This window comes from Delphinapterus leucas, chromosome 7 (assembly GCF_059928025.1).
Source record: "Delphinapterus leucas isolate spDelLeu-1000000601 "Yukka" chromosome 7, BTC_Dleu_Yukka2, whole genome shotgun sequence".
NCBI lineage: Eukaryota > Metazoa > Chordata > Mammalia > Artiodactyla > Monodontidae > Delphinapterus > Delphinapterus leucas.
In genome coordinates, this window is record NC_143135.1 from 20,759,761 (window position 1) to 20,781,548 (window position 21,788).

At 33.7% G+C, this 21,788-nt stretch overlaps 2 pseudogenes; both read right to left on the minus strand.

The window, feature by feature from the left end:
- Nucleotides 1–13,662: 13,662 nt before the first annotated feature.
- On the minus strand, nucleotides 13,663–14,288 carry LOC111179747 (dynein axonemal assembly factor 11 pseudogene; annotated as a pseudogene).
- Nucleotides 14,052–17,558, minus strand: LOC149748702 (dynein axonemal assembly factor 11 pseudogene; annotated as a pseudogene).
- Between the last annotated feature and the right edge of the window lie 4,230 nt (nucleotides 17,559–21,788).

Here is a 21,788-nt window from a genome sequence, read left to right on the forward strand (position 1 = left end):
AATGTTGCCCACCATTCCAGTTCTAGCCACTGCCCTACAAGTTCACCCTGAGAGGAATTCAGGATGACGCATTCTGTGCTTTGGATATATGGACTACTAGATAGTTAACATGCATATCTAAGAAAGAATTTCAATTCTGGATTCTTACATCTTCCCAGACACACAAAAGCACTAAAATCATTAACGGAGCTGTCTGATCCTCTTGTGTAGTGGTAACCGGTAACCTTTCACCTAGATCTTTTTTTTATTTCCCCCACATGCTTATTGGAGTACAACTGCTTAAAAATATTGTGTTAGTTTCTGCTGTACAACAAAGTGAATCAGCTATATGCATACATATATCTCCATATCCCCTCCCTCTTGAGCCTCCCTCCCACCCTCCCTATCCCAGCCCTCTAGGTGGTCACAAAGCATCGAGTTGATCTCCCTGTGCTATGTAGCAGCTTCCCACTAGCTATCTATTTTACATTTGGTAGTGTATATATGTCAATGCTACTCTCTCAATTTGTCCCAGTGTCCCCTTGCCCCAATGTGTCCTCAAGTCCATTCTCTACATCTGCATCTTTATTCCTGCCCTGCCACTAGGTTCATCAGTACCGTTTTTTTAGATTCCATATACATGTGTTAGCATACGGTATTTGTTTTTCTCTTTCTGACTTTCTTCACTATGTATGACAGACTCTAGGTCCATCCACCTCACTACAAATAACTCAGTTTCATTCCTTTTTATGGCTAATATTCCATTGTATATATGTGCCACATCTTCATTCATCTGTCAGTGGACACTTAGGTTGGTTCCATGTCTTGGCTATTTTAAATAGTGCTGTAATGAACATTGTGGTACATGTATCCTTTTGAATTATGGTTTTCTCAGGGTATGTGCCCAGTAGTGGGATTGCTGGGTCATATGGTAGTTCTATTTTTATTTTTTTAAGGAACCTCCATACTGTTCTCCATAGTGGCTGTATCAATTTACATTCCCACCAACAGTGCAGGAGGGTTCCCTTTTCTTCACACCATCTCCAGCATTTATTGTTTCTAGATTTTTTGATTATGGCCATTGTGACCAGTATTCACCTAGATCTTGTCTGCATGTATTCCCTAACCAAAATTCATATGTATCCTGGCTCCTCCCCTCTCTCTTCAGAGCAGTTCCTGAGAGCTATCCCCCTCTCTCTTCAGAGCAGTTCCTCAGAGCTATCTGAGAGGCTGTCTCCTGGTCTACAGTCCTCTGTAATACACTGAATAAACTCAACTCAAAAATCTTACGTTGTGTGCATTTTTTACCCCCCGGTGGACAGTTAAACAAAAATCTAGCCAATATTTAGTAGTAGAAATAAGGTTAGAACAAAGGATAGTTGACAATTCAGAGTGTTTTGCTTCATTATACATCTATCTTACTATTTAAAGTATATTATTGTATATTATTTGGTTTTAATAAAATACATTGGATATGTGCTATATGAATTAGAAACATACTGGTAAAGTGCATATCAATTTCATCCTACCAATTTCTTGCATTTAAAATAAAATGAGGAGGTTTCCATTTCCATTCACAAAAGATTATCTATAATGATAAGTGCCCTCCTGCTTTAATAAATAGAAAATTGGCAAAATATATTAAATAACTGTTCTTGGACATTAGATAATAGGCACAGTGTGAAAATAATCCCTAAAGGAAAAGAAACAAACAAGGTGAGACTTTTCTCTAGTTTACTGTCTGAAAGCATTTTCCAGCTTCAGTAACACATGGGAAAGCCAAGCAAAGACCAGCAGTCTCACTGAGATAAGGAGACATAGGTAGGTCAGGGAGAACAAGCCAGGTAAAATATTTCAGAGAGGAGATTTTAACTGAAAATAAATACACGTATGTGTGTCAGAAAGCACACAACCTGGATAAAAAAAAAAAATCAAGAAATAACAATCACAGAAGAGCTATAAGATGAATAAATTCCAGAACTTAACACAACCATGGGATCATTCAAGTTTCCTCTAGCAATACAGAACTAGAAAAATTGGACTTTAAAATTATAAATACACAAATATATTCCAGTGTTTAAGGAAAATGTGAACACAAGAAGGAGCTAAATGGAATTTATTAAAACAGACCCAAACAGGATATCGAGAGATGAAATATACCAAATTTAAAATAAAATATATGACAACTGAGATTAACAACTGATTAGAAACAACACACAAAAAGATTAGTGAACTTGAATACATAGCAATAGAACTATTTAAAATGAAGTACAAAGAGTGTGAAAAATTAAACTGAGTATCAATGAACTGTGAACCAATATCAATGGGACTAAAATATATGTAATTGGAGTCCCAGAAGTAAGAGAAAAAAATATATGAAATAATGGCAAAAAGACCTTTAAAAAATTAATGCAGGAAAGAAGAAAGAAATAGAGCATTAGTATAATTAAATCAACAAATTAACTTTGATTTAAAGTGGTAAACTTCAACCAAAGCATATTGATAACAATGCATAATCTACCTATATGCTGTCTACAAGAAACTTTAAATAAAAATACACATGTAGGTTAAGAGTAAAGTTGGAAGACATACCCTGCAAATATTACTTTAAAAAAAAACTGGAGAGTCTATATTAATGTTGAAGTAGACTTCAGAATAAGAGCACTTGCAAGTGGTAAAGAAGGACATTTTATAATGATATAAAGAGTCAATTAATCAAAGAACATTATAATTCTATATGTGCATGCATCTAATAACAGGGCTTGAGGATATACAAAATAAAAATAATGAAACTGAAAGAAGAAATGAGAAGCTAGGTAAAAAGGCAAAGAATTTAAAATAAAGATCATTAAAATACCCCCTGCAGGCACCAACTCTAGGATTATTTCTCTATTTTGATCACCAGCCCTTCCATTGATAAAATCTTCTGGAAGCACCCATCTCAGGTATATAATAGGGAATTAAATGATATAGGGATATATATAATTGAATATATATATATATATATATATATATATATATATATATATATATCTCCTCAGATATATAATAGGGAATTAAATGATAAAGCATTGTCCTTATTGGGATAGTTCTTTAAAGTATTAAGAGAGGGAGTTATAATTTCAGAAGTGTTAGAATTAGTAGTTAAGAGAAGAGTTCCAAAGGATGAGAAATGTACAGGGTGGAAAGGAATTTGGTATCTACGACCCAGCTATGCCACCCCTACTATATATATCCTTTTTTCTATGGACAGCACTGTGGACTTGTGCATGATTTATTAAAATAGTAGTTTTCTTGGACATTTTAATTTTCTATAGTCCTTAATTCACATCTTGTTTACTGCCTCTTTTTTTCACCCTTCTCTTTCCCATTGGCTGTCTGAATGCAGACAATCCAGCAGAGGACTCCAAGACTCAAGGAGATAATGAAATCAGAAGAAAGGAAAATGCAGGATCTCTGAATCACCACTTAAAATAAGGTGCCCAGGAGGTCCAATGGAATGGGCACACCAAATCCTTTGAGTGTGTGAGTGAAAAAACAGGTTTCTATTGTGTTAAATTATGGAAATTTTGGCACATTTGTTGAAGCTCTCTAGATAACTGATTAATAAAAACAATTTGAAGTTAGGCAAGATATTTTACTCTGTTCTGGGTGCACAGTGCCTTAGTGCTACATATGAAACACTTCCACATGAATTGGCTTTCTGTGATGGAAATCCGGGTCCCTGGTGTTTTGTTTTGTTTTGTTTTGCTTTTGTGACACTAGACTGTTAAACTGGATTCTTGCTCCTGATTACATTGGTTTTATGACTTATTCGGGGGAATATTACCATCAAACTTTTTCATAACTTTGAATAACTGCAAAGTGACAACTTAAAGGAAAATTGAAACCACAACTACCATTGCTAAGATTCCTCCACAACTTGGTAAAGAGCAATGGATTTTTCTTTCCAACTAGTTTTACAAGTTTATATTCAAACATTTTCTAATACAATGTTCACTTAGCTGGTTATACAGCAAATACTGCACGTCCATTCACATTATAAAATGAGATAGAGATCAGGAAAATGATTTATTGATAAACTCATTAACCCTTTTTTGATGCAATTTAATATAGACTGGTATTCACTACAACAGATTCATCTCAAAGCTGTTACTTCCACATAAGGTAACTATGGTTATTAAATCAAATACAGCATTACAAGTCCCCAGTGTAATTAGAAAATGAACCTGAGCTATTTTTTGTGTTTACATCCTTCGTATAACTATCAAATATAATGCTAGCCTGTTGGATTCAATTTAACTGTAAAACTGTCATCACAAAAATGGCTATACTTACATTAAAACAATACTGTACTTTTGAAATAAACTGAAAATTAATTTACAAACATGATCGAGGTAAAAGTTTTTTAACCAAGAATACTTTATTTTTTAATTTTTGAAAGGCTATGATATGCTGTTGTTAATCATGATTTGTTTCTTATACTGAAGCCAAATCTTCAGATACATGGTTGCAGATTTAATTGCATTGAAAAATGTAGTTATCTTCAGTATTTCATTAGAACAAATGTTTATTGAGCATTTACTGCCAGTATATCATACAAAATATATGGTTACAGTGTAGTGAATAATGATAATACTAATATGTTAGATTATTAATAATTGATATCGCCCTGGTTCTCTTTCTCTTTTTTGTTTCTCTATTTGTTAGATATAAAATGGAATATTATGTGTGTGTTAGTATCTTGTACATAGTAATTTAAAAGATTGAGTAATTTCATTTTGAGGTGTTCATATGTGTATGAATAGTAAATATCACATACAAGGAAAAAAATCCTCTTTTCAGTATATTAGAAGAATGATTCAAAAGAGAATTTTTTCATACATGCTCTAGAATGTGTTCATGCTCATTAAAAATATTTACATTTAATGTTTAAAAATCATTTTAGTTTTCAAAGAATTCTAACAAGCAATTATAATTTTTCTGAAACATGAAACTGCTCATCTTTCTCTAGATTTTTTCAATAGAAAATGATAAAATAAATGCCATTTTTAAAATTTTAAATAATTTTAAGGTATAAATCTGAACAGTTCTCTTAAGTGAAAACCAAACTTTTATTTTTCTCATACTAGAGTTCAGATAATCACTCTTTAACACCTAAAATTCTTGTTCTATTTGTTTTTCTTTCTTCAGACAGTCTTGAGAACTTAATTCATTATTTGTTTGGTTTACTAGATAAAATAAATTACATTTTATCAAGGTTGATAAAATTTTGTGTTTTTACATCTATTTTATTTCTTCATCACTACTATGACTCCGTAAGTGTGCACCATCACTGCTTAATAGAAGCAAGAACAAGTCACAAGTCAAGGCAAGGAAACTGCCCGATGACAGACAGCTAGGGTGTCTGAAGGTCTAGAGCAGACTGGCAAAATCATAACCAGCTTCTTAGATGAAGAAACTTTGGTGTCATATTATTTTTATAAAGCCAAGGAAAATTCTTCTTTCGCATAAATACACACACACACACACAAATATTCAGACTAAGTCTAATCATGTGCTCTCCTAAACTTCCTGGTTCCAGCCATTAGCCTCTTCCCTGATCTCTCTGCTTCTCCTGTGTTCACCTTTGCCTTCCTGCAATAATTATCTACAGAGCAGCCATGAAGATCACCTTAAAATATAAGTGAAAACTTCTCATGCTTATGCTCAAAATCTTCCATATTGTCATTTCACTGAAGATGAAGCCAAATTCCTTATAATGGTCTACAGAGGCCCACTCCTTCTGTGCACCACCCTTTACCTCCCTTATTTTTCATCTTCTCACTTCATTCTACTTCTGTCACCTTTGCTTCCTTGCTATATGTGCAACATACCACATACTCACCTTGCCTCAGAAACATTTCACAGGATTTTCTTTCAGGTTGGTATCCATATCCCCTATGTATCTGAACTTTGATCACTTCCATAAAGTCTTTGATCAAACATCTCCTTCTTAATGATACCCAACCTGAGTACCTTACTGAAAATTACACCTGCACCCAGCCAACCTTCCAGATCACTCTTACCTTACTATAGTTCTTTTTCTTTCCTTTTTAATTAAAAGGTTTATTGAAACATAATTAAAAACTATAAAATTCATCTGCTTTAAATTTACAATTCAATGATTTTTAACATATCTACAGATTTTAGCAACCATAACCACAATCTAATTTTTTAAAATCTCTGTAACTCCCTGTCCATTTACAATCAGCTCCTATTCCCCTAGGCAACTTTTATACTTACCTATTTCTGTCTGTAGAGATTTGTCTTTTTGGACATTTCCTATAAGTAGCATCATAAAATACATGTTATTTTGTGTCTGGCTTCTTTTATCTAGCATGATGCTCTTGTGTTTCATCCATGTTGTAGCATGTATCAGTAATTATTTCCTTTCTATTGCTGAATAGTATTCCATTGTATGTACATATTTCCTTTTGCTTATCCATTCAGTAGTTGATGGACATTTGGGTCGTTTCCAATGTGTTGGCTATTATGAACAATGCTGCCATAAACATCCATTTGCAAGTATTTGTGTGGACATATGTGTTCATTTTTCCCATACTCTAGTTTTACAGTACCCATGACCTTCTTACATGTCATAAATGTACTATTTATTCTGTTAATTACTTGCTGACATTCACCAACCACTAGAATATAAATTCAAGGATTTCTGTTGCTTTTGTTGAGAGTGCCTAGAACAGCTCTTGGTAGATGGTAAGAATTCAAAATGTTTGTTGCATGAATGAAGCAACGTTTACATGTAGAGTGTATATTTCTGTTTCTAGACATATACTTTTAAGCAGCGTATTTCTTCATGCTTCCACTTTTTCATCAAAAAGTATTTAGCCTCTTCTATGCTGTAGGAATATGTTAAGATTAATATGTATAAAAATGGGTGGGAAGGGAAGGAAATAACTTTCAAATGATAAAAAAGAACTGAGGTAGGTAGAACAGACCCCCAAAGATATCCACACACTAATTCCCAGAACTTGTGAATATGTTAGGTTACATGGCAAGGGTGAATTAAGGTTACAGATGGAGTTAAGATTGCTAATCAGCTCACCTGAAAATAAGGAAAATATCTTGGGTTATCCAGACGGGGCCGAAAACATAATCACAAAAGTACTTTATAAGTAAGAGAAGCAGAGTCTGAGTGAGAGTAGGAAATGGATGGTAGAAACAGAGTGTTGGAGTGATGTGATATGAGAAAAATTCAATCTACCATTGCTGACTTTTAAGATGAAAGGATCCAGGGAATATGGGCAGCCTAGAAGCTGGTAAAGGCAAGAACATAGATTCTCCCCTAGAGCTACCAGAACGGAGTGCAGCCCTGCTGATCCCTTCATTTTAGCCTGACCCATTTCAGACTTCTGATGTCTAGAACTGTAAGATAATATATTTGCATTGTATTAAGCTACAAAGTTTGTGGTAGAGCAGTAAAAGAAAGCTAATAGAGGAACCATATGTACTAACTACACAGGCAGGTAAGAGACGGGGCGACGGGGCCTAAATCCCAGTTATGTTAATAAATGGTTGCTCTTTTTTTTTTTTTAACATCTTTATTGGAGTAAAATTGCTTTACAATGGTGTGTTAGTTTCTGCTTTATAAAAAGGGAATCAGTTATACATATACATATGTTCCCATATCTCTTCCCTCTTGTGTCTCCCTCCCTCCCACCCTCCCTATCCCACCCCTCTAGGTGGTCACAAACCACCGAGCTGATCTCCCTGTGCTATGCGGCTGCTTCCCAGTAGCTATCTATTTTACGTTTGGTAGTGTATATATGTCCATGCCACTCTCTCACTTTGTCACAGCTTACCCTACGACCCAGCAATCCCACTACTGGGCATATACCCTGAGAAAACCATAATTCAAAAAGAGTCATGTACCAAAATGTTTATTGCAGCTCTATTTACAATAGCCTGGAGATGGAAACAACCTAAGTGTCCATCATCGGATGAATGGATAAAGAAGATGTGCCAATATATACAATGGAATATTACTCAGCCATTAAAAAGAAAAGAAATGTTATTTGTAGTGAGGTGGATGGACCTAGAGTCTGTCATACAGAGTGAAGTAAGTCAGAAAGAGAAAAACAAATACCATATGCTAACACATATATATGGAATCTAAGAAAAAAAAAAAAAAGGCCATGAAGAACCTAGGGGTAAGACAGGAATAAAGACACAGACCTACTACAGAATGGACTTGAGGATATGGCGAGGGGGAAGGGTATGTTAATAAATGGTTGCTCTTGTGTGTACTATACTCAGCCCAAAGTAAATTTTCAAAGAAGTGGGAGTCATGGTCTCTGCTCTTGAGGAAAAAAGTTTACAAACTAGTCAGATTTTCCAATGGGAAAACACGACCATATGGCAAAGATGTTAGAAGCACAAAATTGTGCCAATAGGATAATCAACTATCATTTACATGGCCAGCCATCCCAGAGAACTGGCAAGCAAGGAGCATCACTGTAGCAGCTGTTTCCATGGCCCCAAATCCTATGATAGTGACTGAAAAAGAAACAAAACAAACAAGCAAATAGAAACCCTCTCACATGTTGAACTTGTGAAACTGAGAGGCAGCATGGTGTAATCCAAGGGAATATGGAGCTACCTTAGACCATCTAGATAACGATCTCAATTCTACCCCACAATAGGTTTGTGACCTTGGGTGATTTACCTAAGCATCATCTCCTTCCTTATCTCTAAAATGAAGTTGGACCCTTCCAGCTATTCTCTGGGGACTGGTGGGATCACTTCCAAAATAAGCCATATATTCTTTCTTTATTCATTTTTTAAATAAAACAGATATAATCAAGGGCAATTTTAGTACCAGGAAAAAGTTTGTGTAAAATTTACTTACCAATATTCAGAAAATAATTCTTATCTACCCATTTTTTGCCAGACTGTCTCACACCCTTATAAATACATTAACACCTTCTCATTTATACACAAAGCACATAATATAATTTATTTAGAAAATATGTAAATTTGTATAGAGTACATATATAGGAAGAATATATTTAATGAAGCATAAAAGTTTTATAACTAAGCCAGGGTATTTTGGAGGTTCTGAATACATAACTGAAAGAATAAAATAAATTTTGACGTTGCCACGTGATATATGTATATATATATATATATATATATATATCTTATAGGAAATTATATCAGATGATTATGGAGGCTGAGAAATCCCAAGGTCTACAGTCAGTAAGCTGGACACCCAGGAAAGCTGATGGTGTATTTCCAGTCTGAGTCCCAAAGCAGGAAAAGAATAGTGCTCCAGATCAAGGCAGTCAGGCAGGAAAATTCTCTTTTACTTGGAGATCCATTAGTGACCAAAAGCTGTTAATTTCATGGAATTCCCTAGAGTTCTCAGGAATACCTAGGAGAGAGCTATCCATGCTACAATAATCCACTTGCAATATTAACCCAAACTCTGGTGGCAGTTATCCACAGTTATGAAAAACATTTTTCTTTATCAGGTAAACCAGAGAGTGGGATGGGGGGAAGGTTTGATAAGAGATATAGTACCTAAACAGTCTGTGTAAAAATCATATGTAGCTTGAAAAATATAAAAGTATATAAATGATGTACTTCTAAAGGAGAAGAAATGAGACTATGCCATAATAAGCAACTTCAGGTCATCAAAAACTATAACAACTTTTACAAGTAGCAATAAAATATTTTTAAGAAGAAATACTTTTTAAAATAAATAAGCATTTACTCTTATATATCTATAAATATATGCACATATTTAAGCAAAAATATGAGTCTCTTATTCAGATATTATTTTGGTTACTTTTAATTATTATTCTCAAATATTTCTTAAGACTTTATGATCTTTCTTGGTAAAGTTAATTTTTTTCAAAATTATAATAAGTCGTTTTGACAACATGAATGAATTAAAACTAGCCATTGTTGCTTCCCTTTCAATAGAGTTTAAAATACCAGTCAGTTACAGAGTATGTTCTCTTATCTTCTGAATAGATTTTTTAGAATGTAAGTCTGCAGTAGTATGTATAATTTAGCTAAAGCAACTAGGAAAAAAATGAAGATATATTTATGCAAATTCAATAAAATAATAGCAAGTACCCCAAATATCCATAATTCAAAGGCTCCTCAGTAACAGTTTTTATTCTAGTGAGTATGAAAGATTATTATCTTAAATAAATAGCATTTATTAAAAACTGTCATGTACTCTACCTCATTATTTGTATATTATTTCATTAATTATCACAGAAACCCTATTGTTTAAATACATTATCATATTTGTAAAGTTATACACTTATAAGAGCTTAAGTATCTGGTGACAGAAATAGGAGTGCAAACTCAGACGGGTCTTACTACTAATCTATAGTCTTAAAAATTCACTCTAAATTTTCAAGTGATGTAATTTAAAAGTCTCATTTTCTCATCAGTAAAACTGGAGTAATGATAATGGACTCAGGCATGTATATGTGTAGGTATATGTGTGAGGTGAGCAAGTATGTAATTAGATAAAATATTATATGAAACTTCTTAATTCAGTTTCAGGCACAGACAAAGTACCACCTTGGCATCTCACTAGAAGATCTTAGACAAACACTACCCATCTGGGTCTCAAGTTTATTATCTCCAGAATAAGAGAAATACACACTTTGCTATGTTGAAATAAGGAGTACTTGTCATAATGTATATGAAAGCTCCTCATGATGTATAATGTGTATATGTATATATACATACAATATATGTATAATCAATGTGACAGCCCTTTATTGAAGTCCTTTATAGTTTTCAGTTTATACAGCACTCTAAATGTGTTTACTAGTAGTATAAATAATCCTTCATGTTCCATATTATATCTCTTAAATAGACATCAAACACTGAGTTCCTATACATTAAACTAGCTTTCCTTTTTTTTAATGGTACTTCTAGAATAATTTTTTTTTAATGAAGGAGATGATAGTATCACTCCTTTCTAGCTGTGAACTGTAGCTCAATGACTCTAATGTGTATGATTTCCAACTACTCTCCTCAACTTCTTTTAAAAATATATACTTTTAAATAAGCAGTACTCTGTTGCTATAAGACTATAAAGTAAAGCTATCTATCCCAGCAATACTTAGGCATTTTTTGTTTTGGTTTCCAAATTGATGGTTTGAATTTTTTAATCTTTATTATCGAAGACAGTAACTTCAGGGTTACGAAAATATTATTGACCTGATTCCAATCCGATTAGATACCACTCAACATTGAATCTTTAAAAACATGTAATACCTTTTTGGCTAATATTGGGTACTGGGTTCACACAGACAAATCAGGCTTCCCTCATGACAAATAGGAGATCAAATATTATGGTCAGGGATTAGATAAGAGAGAATATGAAGTAGTAAGTGCTACAAATAAATATACAAGATGAATAGTCATTAAGGTAAAATAATCAATATGTTTAGATTAAGGATTTTGGATCTTCAGAAAAGGCACAAATAAAGTTAGCACTTTTTGAGACACAGCTGGGATAAACATTAGAATAATTCCTATCTAAAGATTAAGTTTAAATTTTTTTTAGCAAAAACTGCTAAGGAAAAACATTACAAAGCTGCTTTATGCTTTAAGTAGAATAACCCTCTTAGACATCAAGCAGGGCTCTTGCTCTTAACTTATGAGTGAATTATTAAAGCTCCAAACTAAAACAACTCCGTGTCCATTAGAATCCAGGGAAATTGGCATTTAAAAATTTTTTCCATCATTCTCCAAGTATCGACGACACCTTAAATACCAAGCACTGTTTATTTGTACTTCTTGACATTTCAAGTACATCGCACACTTATTAAATGCACTTTAAGCTAACTCGCTTTTCCCAAGCATATTTTATTAAAGTATACCACGCATAAAAAGAACACTAAACTTAAATGTACATACTCATAAATTATCAAAACATGGATGCTTATGAAGGAAGACGACAATAAATAAAACACCTGATGCCCCTGGTTCTCCCTTAATCACACTCCTCTCCTTCTCCCCATAGGTACATAATACCATATATTTTAACACTGTAGATTAATTGGTATTTAATAAACACTTATATAGAAGGATCTATATATAAATATATTTGTATATATTTAGTTATATTTACGTTTCTTTTTTCCCTATTTGTCTTTTTAGAAATAGTGTTTTGCTGTACAATTCTCTAATTCTCTTCTCTGTTATGCTTTTCTCTCAGGTACACACAAAGAATAAAACTGCTAAAATGTAAGATATGCATGTATTCAAATACAATGGATGACTCCAAAATGTTCTGCAAAGTGTTGGTAGTAACGCTTTGAGCATTTTTACTAGCCAACACTTTATATAGACAAATAATCAGCTATAGCATATTAAGATACATTTTTAAACTTTTAAAAAATTATTGAAATATAATTGACGTTAGTTTCAGGTATACTACATAATGATTTGACATTTGCATACAATATGAAATGATCACCACAATTAGTCTAGTAACCATCTGTCCCCATACAAAGTTATTATAATATTATCAACTACATTCCTTATGCTGTGTATATTACATCCCTATGGCTTATTTATTTTATAACTGCAGGTCTGTACCTTTTAATCCCCTTTGCCTCATTTTCCCATTCCCCTATCCCCTCCCTTTTGGCAACCACCCTCTTCATTCCCTGTACCTATGAGTCTGTCTTCATTCTGTTTGTTCTGTTTTGTTTTTTACATATAAGTGAGATCATGCAGTATTCGTCCCTGCCCAGCCAACTGCTTGGCCTGAGGCATCCCAGTACTTGTGGAGACAGGCTGGTGGGCGAGGCCATTTTCCAGCACTAATAAGCTAGAGGGAGGATTCCAAAATGGCGCTTGCCAACACCAGTGTCTTCATGATAGAATGAGCTCCCCTAAATGGTTGCTGCCAGTGTCTATGTCCCCAGGGGGAGCCCCAGTTGCCTCTTCCTTCTCTAGGATACTCTCCAAGATCAGCAAGTGAGTCTGGCCCAGGGTCCTTTCACATTACTGCCTCTGCACTGGGACTTGGAGCCTGTGAGATTTTGAGCATGCCTTTTAAGAGAGGGGTCTATTTTTCCTGTATCCCTCTACCTCCCCTGTACTGAAACCATACTGGCCTCCAAAGCTTGACATTCTTGTAGCTCATCTTTCCAGTGCAGGACACCTGGATTAGGGAGCCTAATGTGGGGCTCAGAACCCTCACTCCTTGGGGAGAACCTCTGCAGTTGTGATTATCCTCCAGTTTGGGGGTCACTTACCTGGGGGTATGGATCTTGACTATACTGCATCTTTGCCCTTCCTTCCCTTCTCCTTGTGGTTCCTTCTTTATATTGTTATTTTGGAAAATATTTTCTGCTAGTCTTCAGTTGTTCTCATAAATATTTGCTAAGTACTTGTGATTTTGGTGTGCCTGTGGGAAGAGGTGAGCTCATGGTCTTCATACTTTGCCATCGTGGCCACGTTCCCCAAGGGACACATCTTAATTTTAAACTAGTTTAAGTAGTACTATACAAAGTTAGGAGTTAAAACATTATATTAGTAATATTGATAAATAACTCTGCTAACCCATAAATGTTATGCATATACTCTTTGCGTTGAGTAAAACTGAGCCTCCTGGGTCACAGTCAATGACCATGCAGCCTAATGTTTCAAATCAATGGAGGCATCCATGGTTAACAACAAAGCGTTGATCTTCATTACTTGGTATAATTTTGGTTCAGATCGAACGCTTTGAGGAGTGTGTTTTTCCTCTTGAACTACATTAGCTACATCAGGATATACATGCATGTTAGAATCTACTACTAGTTTCTCAATTTGCTTGCTTCTTTTGTTTGTTTGTTCTCTGCCTGTGTCCAAGGTAGTTTTCAAAGACCTGGATGTTTTCTACCACCTAGTTACTTTTTCTACTTTGGGCATGCAGATTACTAAAGATTTCCTAGCAGAGTTGCTGTGAGGTTTGAGCTCTTTAGGAAATATAAGCTGATGTGACTTTCCCTTAAGAATTCCTCTCACATACACTGACTGCGCATTGACATCAATTACCTATAACTATAGACAGCAAGATCCAGGATGATCTGGTTCTGTCTTCCATCATCTTTCAAGAGAAATCAAGTTTGGGCTCATTTAGTTTTAGGGCTTTTCCAACTTTAGTGATCAAAGTTCTCGGTGGTTTACGCTCCTTCTTTGTAATAGTTAATTTGTCTTGGTCTTTCCATCATTTTTCCATGTCTAAGAGTTTCCCATCTAAAATCAGGAGTAAACTGAAGAAAGCTTAAACCAGAATGCTGTTATTCTTTGCTTTCATCTAATTTATTTTGGTTGGGACCTTTTTTCATACTTCTAGTGTCTGATGTTCTTTGTTCACTAAAGAAAACAGGATAGTGGTGACGATATCTGTGTGCCAATGTCTGTCAAAGCCAGGGTTACTTTTCTTATCTATTTTTATGCTGTTCTTAGTTTCCTCTGAACCACTTTTCTGTATTTGCCCATTTGAAACAATAAACTTTTCCTCCCCAATTAATGGGTAAATTCTGCCATTCTTGGATTCATTCTGAACTCTCTTTATCATCCCACACTTTAATTGTTAAGGAGTTGCCACCACCAACTTCCAGTAACGTTCAAAGTCAGCATGTGGGTTACCCATGCAAAAGAACTCCTTCAGATGGAGACTGTGCTGCAGGGTTTTACTGTTGCTCAGGCCTCCAGTGAAATTTATCAAGTTAATTTTCTTTAGCCCTTCAGATCCTTCCAAATTTTCAATCTTTTCAATGTTATTTAAAGCAAAATCAAAACATTTAAGTTTCTTGAGGTTGGTAACATTTAAAAATTTTTCCACTGGGATTATTTTAAAGGTAGAAAATTCTGGTACCATTTATCAATATGATCTCTTTCTGTTTATTGCTGATATAAGGAGAGCTCCTCCAGGGGAAAAATTACACAGTTACTGTGTTTGGCATTCTGTCTAATGAAGTATTCTGTTATCCCATCCATAGCACCTTTCTGGTTTGGGGGCCCGGGAAGCCTGCCTGGGATCCCAAGGACTGTCAGTAATAATTTAAACTTCAATCATTAATATATGAATGTTCTGTTTGTGCCACATGCTTGCCAGCACTTTGTATGTCAATATGTTTAAAAACTTTAGCCATTCTGGTGGCTGTGCCAGAATGTGTCTGTCACTGTAATTTTAATTTACATTTCCTTTATGACTATTGATGTTGATCTTCTTTCCTATGTCTATTGGAAATCTGAATGTCTTCTTTTGTGAAGTGTTTGCTCAAGTCTCTTAGTCATCTTTCTATGTGTTTTTTATCTTTTTGTCTTACTGACTGATAGGGGTTCTTTACCAATTTGGGGTATGAGCCCATGTCTATTATATGTGTGGTAAGTGATTTTTCCTACTCTGTTGATTTAAATATGTTATTGTGAAAATTTTCAAACATTTGATGGATAATTTGTGGGAAAAGTATAATGAATCTTTATCTGTCATCATCCAGCTTCAAGAATTATTACTCCATGGACAATCTAGTTTCACTTTAACCCTATCCACTTTTACCCACAATTGGATTATTTTAAAGTCAAGGTTCCAAGATATCATATCTCTTTTTATTTGTAAAAATGTCACCATGAACCTCTAAAGGATAAGAACAAATTTCCACAATGTAACTAAAATGTCCTTATTAGATATAATGTGTCTAGTGAATGACAGGTTTTCTTATATTTAATACAGCTTGATGTATCAATCTTTTCCTTTATAAACAGTGCTTTCATTGTCTTGTTAAATTCTTTCCATACTTTAAGATGTTAAAAAATTTCCTATACAATTGTCTAGAAATTTTATTATTTTTCCTTTAGTATTTGGATTTAAAATCAATCTGGACTTGATTTTTATGTGTGGTTGGGGTCAGGTTGTTTTCTTTTTTTAATATATAGGTATCTACGCAACATCTTAATTGAGTTTTTTTTGGTATGTTGCTCTGTGCTCTGTATTACCACATTACTGTATATTAAATGCCTATGTATGTGTTAGTCTATTCACGAACTTTCTATTCTGTTCTATCGGTGTATTCGTCTAACCTAGCAGCAATATTACACTCTTTTAATTATGACAGCTTTTAAAGAATTCCTGCTAACTAGTACAACAGATACTCCAATGATGTTCTTCTTGAAAGATTTCTTGGCTATTCTTGGCCCTCTATACATTTCAGTGTATATTTTAGAATCAGCTCAACTTTTACAAATGAAAAACTAAAGTGTTGGAAATTATCAGATTTGCATTACTCTATAAAGCAATTTGGAAAGAAGTAAAATGCTTATAATACTCAATCTTCCAACCATGGACATGGAGTATCTGTTAGCTATCTACTATCTATCTATCATCTTTCTATTTGTCTATCTATCATCTCTATATTCTTTATTCTCAATTATAGTTTTCATTTGCCTATCCAGAAGTCCTGTACTGTGTTTATTAGATTTATTCCTACTTATATGATATGTTCTTGTGCTTTTTAAAAATGGTATTTTATATAATACTATTTTTATTTGTTGTTATTATATAGAAATTCTCTTGATTTTTTTCACTGCTTTTGTATTCAGCTACCTTGTGTAACTACTTATAAATATATATATGCAAATTCTTTTGGATTTTCTATATATTCTACATGTTCAGTTACATAATCTGGGAATAACCTATTTTTTTTCTGATTATTCTAGCTTACATTTCATTTTCCTGGACAAGGAATTATTAAAATGTAGGGTAATTTACCTTACTAGAAGCAGATATGAATAATTATGAGTTTCTTTTTTTATAAAAACACCTCAAACATCTAATCCAACTTGATATCAAAGAGAAGCATCTAAAAAACTTTTTTCTTTTACTTAATTTTAAAAAACTCATTTATATTATAGAATAGGTCCATTACCCTTTCCCCAATGATGTTCACTTAATATAGTGTTCTGTAATGAAGTACGAGGTATATACATTTTTATCTTCTCATTTTCTGACTTTCTCTCTTCTATCCAACTATCAACCATCCATTCTGTAAATGGTTGAATCAAAAATAATCACAGGACATGGTCAGGAAATATTCAGGGAATACTTTTTATATACTAAAAGCATGCCTATTCCCAAAATGTTTAATACATATACACATGCATATATCTAAACTCGTGAAATATTTATTTTGAAAAATCAATATGGTAGCTATCCTACTCTAATTTTAAAAATAAAATAAAACTGAATCTTAGAGAACTTAAGGAACATGTCCAAGGAAACTCATTAATAAGTAGTGTATCCCATAGGGAAAACATGATATACCTAGTCCTCTAGTCTTTGTCAGTTTATATATTCATTGCTTGTTTGTTGTTGTTTTTAAAAAAGTAGAAAACATCTATCCAGTATTTATTTTTTCAAATTGTAGGAGAATATGGCTTTCCCCCAAGATATGAAGACTTAAAACCTACACTTTAAAAGTCTTTAAGAGTAATAAATTTTTTAGAAACACAAAAATTGTTAATTATGTCTACTTTTTGAAGATAGAAACATTGACACAATGACCTATATATTCAAAAGGTCTTTTAAATCTATTTTTGTTAGGACTTTATAAATAATTTTACAGTGGTAAAGAGAACAACAATAAAAAAGGACAAATGATAAGAACTATTATCTTTTCAACAGATGATTTTCTTTAAAAATAAGATTTTAATTCATATAAAAAATTTTTATTTCAACATTTTACCTTAGCATCTCTCTTCCTGGTTGTATCCCGTACATTAGTATGGATATAAAACATTATAAATCCCCTATTATTTAGTTCAGCTTGGCTGAAATGCAGAACTTGAAGCCAGAGAGTACAAGTCATAATTAGAAAATTAATTAGGAAAGTAGTGGCTATTATAACACACTATTACTTTGAGAAGACAAAGCATTCAACTAGCTATTATGTCTTAAAATATAGATAAGTTTAAGAAAAGCAACTAATAGGTAAGATACATTTTAAGTTAAATCTATACAAATTCAAAAGCTTCTCCATATAGAGTTTTTTCTCAGAATCTTTTTATAATGAAGATCAAAATATAATTCTGAAATACTTATAAATTTTTGCTTTAGTGGTTCCAAGAACATTGATGTATAAATGTGAGACTAAGAATAATTGTTAGAATAAATTATTTTAGAACGTTATTTTTCATATTGAGTACATTTGTTCACATTTGAAAACAAAAGCACAGAAACCAGAGAGAAAATATCTTATCCTTCTTTTTTTAACAAGCAGTTATAGAAAAAGCGACAGCTTTTACCTGTTGCATGATTTTGGTTTTTTATCCAAATGGCTAACCCACATGGATAAGGACTGATACATGTTTATTTCTTTTCTTTCAGGTGTATATAGCACAGTGCTATAAAGAGTATATTATACTGTCCAAAAATACATATCTTTAAATTATTACCTGAGGGAATATATAAAACCATCACTAAATATATTTAATGTAAAAAAATAAGCTCTATATTATTATAGCATTCTAACTGGAGCACTAGCCTGGGGAACTGCAGGTGCATATGTTTGGGATAACATAGACTCCTTAAAGTGACTTCTTCCTTATAGAGATTGTCTAAACCAAATTCCAGTAGGAATGCACTCTTCTCGTGTTTTTATAGCATACACGTTTGTTTGATTCAACAAATCCAAATCCTTTCCTGTGGTTGGTAAATCCACGTTGCACAATAGGTTGTACTACTGAGAATAACATTCTGCAGATGACAGAACCTAAGATGAAGAAGCAGCATGACAGAGATGATCTGGGTTTTGTTCACGAAGTGCTGTCCCAATAGTTTTTGTGACTTGAACAATCGATTTTTTTTTCTCTTTGTGCTTCAGAATTTTGTATCTAGAAACGAACCAATAATTTAAATCAAGAACTAGCAAACTATGGCCCAGGGGCCAAATCTGGCCCACAAACAAAGAATGTTTTTTACATTGTTAAATCGTTCATTTGAAATGGCTACACAAATACCTAAGTAATATTCTTAATTCTTTCTCTTTGCCCATAAAAATTAAAAGATTTACTATCTAGCCCTTTGAGAAATGTTTGCCAACAGTCTTCTAGATAGTTTCTAGAGTGTTTTCTTGATTGAGTCCTTGACTCAAAATAAAAATATATTTGCTTCTTTATCAGCCAAAGTTAAGCCAAAAACCAATCTAAGTGTATCAAATAGAAGCATGTTAATAGAAGGAAGAGAGGTTTACAAAAGTGTGAAAAGGCTTGGGTAAAGCCTCTGGTAGCATTTTGATGATCAGAAACCCAAAGTTACTGGCTGAGTTGTACCCACCCAAAATCATAGGTTGAAGCTCTAACCTACAGTACCCAAGAATGTGATTGTATTTGGAGAGAGGGCCAATAAAGAGGTGATTAAGTTAAAATTAGGCTGTTAGGGTGGACCCTAATATAACTTGGCTGGTGTCCTTATAATAAGAGAAAATCTAGACAAGCAGAGAGACCCACCAGGGATATGCATGCACAGAGGAAAAATCATGTGAAGACATGACAAGAAGGTGGCCATCTGCAAGCCAAGGGGAGAAGCCTCAATAGAAATCAACCTTGCCAACACGTTGATTTTGGACTTCTAGCCTCCAGAACTGTGAGAAAATAAAGTCATTCTGCGTGTGGTACTTTATTATGGAAGCCCTAGCAAACTAATACAAGGAATTCAAGGAACTGCCCGCAATGATCTCTGGTCCTATGGGACCAAATGGTGTGATTTTCAAGAGGACACTCAAATGCCTCCATCAAAACATATCAACCATCCCATGAAGTGCATAAATATGCATAATAACCATTTTTGCCTCTCTTCTACTTATCTCTTATTCTGTGAATATCTCTCTTTAGTATAACCTAAATTTGAATCTGCTGGCTGCAGAGTCTGGGAAAAAGAGTTTCTAAGTTTCAATCACTTGCGATTCTTATAAGTGCAGAAAAGTAAGTTCAACAAACACAAGCAAATTAATTGTTATGGAGGGTAAAATAAGCAGAGGTGTCCCTTCCTACAATCATCTGTACTGGTTCTTCTAACTGTGAGTAATTCTTCAACAAAATAAGAACCAAATTTTTAATCAAACATGATGCAACTGTCTCTTATACTTAGATGTGCTCACCTTCTCCTTCTCTTTATGCTAAAAGAAGCATAAAGTCTGATTAAGATAAAGATGACTATACTCATCTTTTTGATGCTAATTTATTTTTAATTCACTTACAATTCCCTTTGGATATACTGAAATTAAATACATATCTTCAAATTCTGTTTTCAGTTAGAAAATGTTAGCCAGCAGACCAATGCTTCCTCATAGAGCAAGTAGAAAATTTATTTTTAAAAATACACAAGTTATCTACTTGAAGGTAGTGGAAAACTCTAGAGATAACTAAATGGCTTAAGACACTGGCATTGGGAGAAGCTCAGAACCTCAGAGTCTCAGACGGGTGAGCAGACTGCAACACCTTCTACCCTGAGGAAACTTGCTATTTTGGGGCTTGGATAAAATTCTGAGAATAGTTGCAAAACCTGAAGAAAACCCCACTAAAGGGAATGTATGAGGAGAGAAATTGGAGAAATTTTCAAGTCGAGTGGGAAAGCCATTGACAGCTCTCAAGCTAACCTATTGAATCCAGATCATCTGATAAGTGCACCCACATTGATTAATTTGGTCCAATCCAATGTGATGCCCCTTACTTCTTGATTTAAATCCTTAAAATCAATTCAATCAATTCCTAAAAATATTCCCCAGATTTCTGTTGAGACATAGATAGGTAGATAGATAGACTGATGATAGATTCTTTCAATTCTTCCAGTGTCCATGCTATATTCTCCTAATCCAGATTTTGTTCTCATCTGCATGGAGAATGCTGATTGCTGATGTCTGATTCTAGCTATGCATCTGGATTTGACTGTGGATCTTGTGAAGAACAGTATCCTCTTGAAGTGTTTCTGCATCAGATTAAAACATTATAGTCTCTACAACCATACAGGCTCAAAGATATATGAAAGGGCTACCCAGCTAGGAAGGGAGTCTTAAAGAATTTGTGGATTTATGATTTTTTGTTCCTCTTGATTCATTCAGATATTCCCATTACAATGTCCTGGATTCCACTCTTTCTTGTTGAATTTCTTAACTCACATATCATTCATAATGAAGTTATGAATTTACATTCTGCTTTAATTTAAGCAAAGGAACTCTTTGTTTCAGGTAAAGATTATTGACACTTTTTCTATAAGATAAGAGGTTCTTTTAGCATAGTTTTATAAGTTTGCTGGTTCTCTAATGGGGACAGAGCTAAGATTTTTAAGCTCTGAAATTATTTTATATCTGTAATATCTTTGGTGGAGTCAGAAGCAGCCATTTAATCTACTATCATTTAGCCTTATCTCTAACCTAAAATTCTGCTGGATCAGCACCTTGGTCGCCTAAACCTTGTCTTCAATAGACATGCCATTCTAAACAACCGTATATTACAAGTTACTGTCTATCCACTGCATACCAGTGACCACTGGTATCACATGTTCCCACTGATTATAAAACTAATCTCAGATTTCCATTATTGAGAACATATTTTCTGAAATCATTTCTAGTAGGAAATATAATACTAGTCTTTGATCAGTCAGGAATACAGAAACGATTCTAGATATTATAGCAAGTGCTTAAATAGAGTGAATTAGAGATTAAAAAAAAAAACCTTTGGAAAGTCTGATTGAGCAAAAGTTATGAAAGCTTTTACCAGAG